Source organism: Mus caroli, chromosome 3, assembly GCF_900094665.2.
Source record: "Mus caroli chromosome 3, CAROLI_EIJ_v1.1, whole genome shotgun sequence".
NCBI lineage: Eukaryota > Metazoa > Chordata > Mammalia > Rodentia > Muridae > Mus > Mus caroli.
Window position 1 is genome coordinate 95,011,579 of NC_034572.1, and position 6,882 is coordinate 95,018,460.

At 44.4% G+C, this 6,882-nt stretch overlaps 1 protein-coding gene across 1 annotated transcript in view; it reads left to right on the forward strand.

Annotated features, from left to right (window-relative positions):
- Vtcn1 (V-set domain containing T cell activation inhibitor 1) overlaps nucleotides 1–1,944 on the forward strand; it is a 70,733-nt gene extending 68,789 nt beyond the window's left edge. The window contains exon 6 of the mRNA XM_021158813.1: nucleotides 1,571–1,944. The gene's annotated coding sequence lies outside the window, so the exon portion shown is untranslated. The remainder of the gene's footprint in view (nucleotides 1–1,570) is intronic.
- Nucleotides 1,945–6,882: the final 4,938 nt, after the last annotated feature.

Genomic DNA, 6,882 nt, shown 5'->3' on the forward strand with positions numbered 1-6,882 from the left:
TCTCTCTCTCTCTCTCTCTCTCTCTCTCTTACAGGTGATAGGAAACTAGGTACCAGGAAAAAAATACTCACACTACTACACTCTGGTATTTCCTTGCTCTGGAACCCAGAATGAGTCTAGACACAAGTATCTCAGAGCTACTGTCTTCAGCTGAGCAATCACAGTCCTCTATCTTCTTCCAGGCATATGCACGTGTACACACACACACACACACACACACACACACACAACCACACACTCCCAGCCCCATTCTGGGAAATGTAGTCTACAGAAGTTTCTGTCCATGTGTTCCTTTATCCATTACAGGGAAATGCTCTTCAGCCTAAGACCCCTTTCCTGAGGGCCCCTGAACCCCACATTCAGCTGGCCTGGGTATAGGCACATCCTACCCACTCTGAGGCTTGTGTGTGCCTTGCCCAGATAGGTAAGATCTGGAGGCCGGCAAGACCTGTGCATTTGTTTCTTATCCCTCCTTCTCTCGTTTTCTGAGCTCTTAAGACAGTGCAGTATAAGAAGTGGAGTCTATGTAAGGGAGCCTGCCAGCTGCCCTCATTTCTGACCCCATGGCTTTCTGCAGAGGGAGATGTCCCCCAAGGAGCTGCTCCTTAGGGATTTCACAGATAGACAGAGGAGCTCTACTTTCCTCCCTTGATTCCTGCTTACACTATAAATGGGTTCTTTAAATAAGCAGCAAGTAGGCACTATGGCCTGTAGAATATAGCTTATTTATCCTTTTTTCTTATTCCCTTGGAGCAATAACTTTCAGCTTTGTAAAAAGTCATGTCAAGGGCTGGAGAGATGGCTCCGTGGTTAAAAGCACCAATGGCTCTTCCAAAGGTCCTGAGTTCAAATCCCAGCAACCACATGGTGGCTCACAACCATCTGTAATGAGATCTGATGCCCTCTTCTGATGCATCTGAAGACAGCTACAGTGTACTTAGATATAATAATAAATAAATCTTTTTTTAAAAAAAGTCATGTCATACATGTAAAAGGTGATGTTCACACATAGCACACACAGAATTGGACACATACTCGGCTGCCACTTTGTTATCTGTAGAAAGTAACTTTCTCTATAGGAGAATAACTTTAAACCAAATAGATTTTTCTTTGAGGTTTTTGGTTTGGTTTGGTTCAGGTTTTTTGTTGTTGTTTTTGTTCTTCACTAAGATTTCTAAAGTAAAGGGACAGATCATTATTTCAGATACACACTATTGTTGGCCAAGACACACTAGGTCTCATACCATCCAGCTAGGAGGAGAGGCAGATGGTGTCTTCCAACCTCATCCCAGAACCCTGCCCATGTCTATTGCTCTGAGGACCCACTTCTCTCCTGAGACTAGAACTGCAAGGTCTTCTCTTAGTATAAAATTTAAGCCATCACCTTCCCAGAGTAGACCACAGACCATGGACCATGGGCCACAGGCCACAGTAGAACAGCAGAATACAGAAAAATAAGCCCATTTTGAAACAGGAGGTACACTCACACAAAGGCTAGGGAATGACGACTCTGGGTTCTCAGTAAACGTCAGCTGAGTGCCTATCATGATGTCTTATTGTGTTCTTTCAGAATCCCGGGGAACTACAGAAATATTTTCCACAAGACATGACCTAGTTTTATATTTCTAGAAGAAGATGAAATCATGTCTAGAAGTCTGGAGTGAGCAGACAGGAACAAGATGCGGAAGGAAAACAAAAGTGACCCACAGACACCCCCGATCGGAACAAGATGGACCTAGAAAAGAATTCAACCAAACTAGAGTGTACTAAGCATGCTGTTACAATGTGTGTAGAGTAGATGTCCTCCCACATCTCAGGAGCCTCCCCCGGGCCACCAGCTCCTGAGTTAGGATGGGCTGTTATGATGTCACTCTGAAGGTTCCTGGATGGTTCCTACTGCCATATACTCATTTTATATTCAGCACATTAAACCATAGTGAATGCCATGAAAAGCTGCTAATCAGCTGCCACTTCGAGACTCGGAGGTGGCAACGTCTGAGTGACAGGTCCAGTGATTCGCTTCTCCTTAGGATGCTTTTACAAGCTCTTTGGCGTCTCCTCCCACCTGGCAAATGCCAAATGCATAGAGGAGGGTGATCACAATTCTAGGGCAAACAAAATAGTTGAGGGATGCTGATTTCCCAAATCATCCGAATCACTTCTCCCTTGAGCAAACAAGCAGCCTGTTATTTCCCAGATGCTGCTTTGTGGATCAGTCCAGGGTAAGGCGCTCTCCTCATCCCGCTATGTGGCCTTAAGTCATCATAAGGTTTAAAGTTTCTACTTTCGATCCGCATGGAGAGCTGTAATCTCAGCTCCCCCCCCCCCCACACACACACACCTCTGCGCCCCCCCCCAACACTGGGAGTAAACCAGGATGATGTCCCTCTTCTCATTCCCCATGTGACCATTGGCAATATAGATAGACTGATTGTCACAACTAAAGGAAGAGGGACAACAGGGTCACTGGTGTCTACAGAGATTATATTCAACATGTCTCACTGAATTTACCCGACTCCAAGTGCCAACCACATCAAGGTCAGGAAATCCTGAACTGGAATAAGAAAGACCCAGAAGATGAATGTGAACAGATCCATTTGCTTCCTGACAGTGGGCACAGACTTCAGTCTCTGGCTACTGTTCCGAGACCCAGGGCTCTGCAATTGTGTGACATCCTTCAGTGATCGCACGTGGGAAATTCTCCATGGAATTATCTTCAGCCCACTGTACTTCTGAATCCCTCTTCCTTCCTTCTGTGCCACACAGCAAGTCTGGCTTAAATGCTGCCTGATCTCCATTTCAAGTTTTCTGCCTCTGGATTTTTAAATCTCAAGACCATGGACAAAATATCAGTTACAGCAACAAAAGTGAATTTTCCATGAAATATGCAGAGACTTCTTGGGGCTCTGTTTGTTTTCAGGGTGCTAGAGATCACACTCAGATGCTCATATATGTTAGGTAAATGCTCTCCCACTGAGTTACACCCCAGCTCACACAGAGACTTCTAAAAGAAAATAGGGCCATGCTCTTTGAAATGGAGCATTGAGGGATGAAGTTTGGATGGCGAAGAAAACTTCTCACCAGCTCTCTCCCCACATTCGTGCCAAGCACTGCCTCCCTAGACTTCAGGTCACCATATCTGTACTACGTTTTGATACAGAAGGCTTGAGACCATTCAAGAGAATTACTAAGTACACATTCCCTATGCTGCTGTCCGCCTGGTCTGTCACCAAAGGTGAAAACGAAGAGATGGATGAGAAGGATAGAGGAAGTGTAATGAAGAGGAATGCCTCCCACAGAAAATAGGCCTTCCACGAGGGTTAGTTGCATAAGTGGGAATGAGTGGGAGTCTGTATGGGCTGAGTGCCTAAGTATAGGTACTCAAGAAAATTCCTCCAGGTTTACACTAGCCTTGCCTGTTCCTATCAGGGAAAACAGTTATTGCTCTTAATTTGTGATAGATATTTCAGGGGAATATATACAATTGTATGCACTAGTATTACAAAAGACAATTCATGTGTGTATGTGTGTGTGCGCGTGTGTGTGTAGATGGGGTCTCTATATAGTCCTTGCTGATCGGAAACTCTCTATGTAGACCAGGCTGGCCTCGAACTCACAGAGTTCCAACTACCTCTGCTTCCCAAGTGCTGGGATTAAAGACATCACCATCAAGAAAACTCTTACTACTGAGGAATTAACAAGTTTTAGATCTAGAAGAACCTCAAAATTATCTTTAAGTCTTTTTATCATTCATATAAAGATCCAGGGGCCTAGGGTGAAGTTCAGGTCACCAGTCAGTCTCAGATTACATACTTTCTACTAGTAGCTGGTGGGAAAATGATATCTACAGAGGAAGAATTTCCAAGGAAACTTAGACCCTCTCCCTTCCTGCATTCCCAACTGGATCCCAATATATCTTACACAGAAAGGACTGTAGGCTTTCTGTCACATGACATAACAGCTAAGATGAGACAGAGAAGGAAGGAAGAATCTTGTTCAGTCTTAGGGGTCTTGGGACATGGTTGGTTGGGACATGGCTGGTTGGTGCCTTTGCTTTGGTCCTGCAGTGATGTGAGTTTATTGCAGGGAGCATTCAGCAAAGCAAAGCCACTCACATCATAATGACTGAAGCAGGAGACATGAGCAGTGACCCTTCAAGGCCATACTTCTAAGGGCCTAAATTCCTCTCCCTTGAAGCTATCTCCAAAGCCTTCTCTACTGGCTCCAAAGGCTGGAGACTAAGTCTTTATTGAATGCATGGATCTCTGCTTATATTTCAGAATCAGAGACCAAAGGTGACTCAAGCTGTAACATATAGATATTCCTGTCTTGTCCATGTGTACACACTGCACATGCAGTAAACAGCAGATATGTATGTTACAAACCAGAATATGGTGTGGACCACAAACACCTATAACTGTTCAAATCTAAATGCCCTAGAGCTAAAGTACATTTAAGGGAATAAACCATCCGACCTTCAAAGTGGAACATTTAGGGTTATGGGTTGGAAACCAAATGACCTCAAAGCCTGGAGTGTAGAAGGTGTGGTCCCAGCTCATGGCACTCATGATGATCACACCATGGAGAGGCTAACAACATCAGTATCCATCTATTGTGAGTTAGCATCGGATGGGACGTTAGGAGCTGGGCCCAGTTGGAGAGAGTGCGATCCCTGGGAGCTTGCCTTAGAGGATATGCCTTATCCTTAGTCACTTCCTGCCTTTCCCTTTCTACATCCTGCTGTGGGGTCAACTGTAATGTGAGGCCAGTCTTCAGCTCAAAGCAATAAGGCCTGGTGCTGGAGAGATGGCTCAACAATTACAAGCACTGACAGCTCTTCTGGAGAACCTGGACTTAATCCCCAGCACCCACATGGCAGTTTACAATCACCGGTGACTCAGCCCTAGAGGGTCTGATGGCGCCTTCTAGTCTCCATGTGCACCAGGTACACAGTACACATGCAGTACACAGACAAACATGCAGGCAAAATGCCCACAATGGTGATCTTTATTATTATTATTATTATTTATCTTGGGTCAGCCAAGCTCAGTGGTAAAGGGACTTTGTAGCAAGCCCAAGACTCTGAGTTCAGCTCCTGGTACCGATATGGTAAAGGAAGAAGTTGCAAGTTGTCTTTCGACCTCCATACACATGCCTAGGAACATGTGCAGGTAACCCACACACATCTAAACAAATTAATTATTAATTATATTTTAAAACAATGGGATTAAGTGACCATTGCAAGGCTAAATTCTTGAAAACTATGAGCCAAAATAAATCCTTTTCCTTCTCCTCCTCCTTCTTTCCCTCCTCCTTCTCCCTCTTTTCTCCTTCTCCTCCTTCTTCTTCTCCTTCTTTTCCTTCTTCTCCTTCTCCTTCTCCTCCTCTTCCTCTTCCTCCTCCTCCTTCTTTCTCTCCTTCTCCCTCTTTTCCTCCTTCTTCTCCTCCTCTTCCTCCTCCTCCTTCTTTTTATGTCAGATATTCTGTTACAGTATCAAAAGGCTGACCAACACCATGAACTACTGACCATTCTCAGGTTGCAAGTCTTATCTTAAGTCAATAAGGACTTAAATCCGTGCACAAGCAGGGGTGAAAAATGTGTAGGTTGTAATTGCATGATATGGCCTTTGCTTGGGATTTACTGATGATACCTGTAATTCCTACAGTTTACACACACACACCCACCCACACACACACACACACACACATCAGCGCACGAGCTGTGCTAATTCAAGCTCTCTTACTTTGTGCCTGGACTGCTTTTGCTGAATCATCCCCAGAAGTTTCAATCCGGAAGTCATCAGTAAAAATAAATAGGCTATTTTTTTTTCTTCCATCTTTAAATCTCATCTACCCTCAAGGAGCAGCAAAAACTTTTCCCTCATGATTCGGAGCCGTGCAACACACTGTCATCTTACTCCTTCTTTAGTCAGTCTGTGTCATTTAGCATAAAAATAGCATCTATTCCTTTCACCCTCCTGCACTTAAAGTCCCTTGACTCTGATGATTAAATCAACATAGAGACCCAGACAGCCTTTGAAGAGGCTGGAGCATAAACAAGGGACAGGCAAGCACTCCTTGGGACGGCTTGCAACTTTTAGACACAGAAACACAGCAGTTGGGGCCCAGCCTGGAAAGAGAGGTCTGTAGCTATTACTCCAAGAGTCCTACCTGGTAGAAAACATCACTGCTCCACATGATGTGAGTGCCTGATGGTTTCTTTAAAAACAAACAAACAAAACCCTTTTCCATTGATTCAGTTGGGGGGGGGGGGGCAGCACACATGGAGGTCAGAGGATAACCCGTGGGGATGAGTTTTCTCCTTCCATTATGTGGGTTCCAGGGACCAAACTTAGTCACCAGGCTTGGAGGTGTGTGCTTTTACCCACTGAGCCATGTCATCAGCCCCTACTTTGTCTGATTGTTTTAGAATCGTAATTTGGGGGGCCTGGAGAGATAGCCCTGAGGTTCAGAGCATTTGTTGCTCTTGCAGAGGACCAGAGTTTGATTCCAGCTGCCTGTAACTCCAGCTCCAAGGGTCCGACGCCCTAGTTGAGACTTTGCAGGCATGAGCACAATGGTGAGTGTGTGTATGTGTGCTCGCACGCGCACACACATGCATACACACATATACACATACATATTATATATACACATACACTCATACACATACATACACACTCAGACATACATGCACTCATACATACACACATATACACACATACATACATGCAAATACACATATACACACACATATACACACATACACACAAAAATATTAATAAAATAAAAATATAACACTCTAACTTAAGTCTTGGTTTTGACTTTCAGCTAGTCTTTTCTCTTCCATTCAAATCTGATTGCCTAGTCTAAGCATTGCTC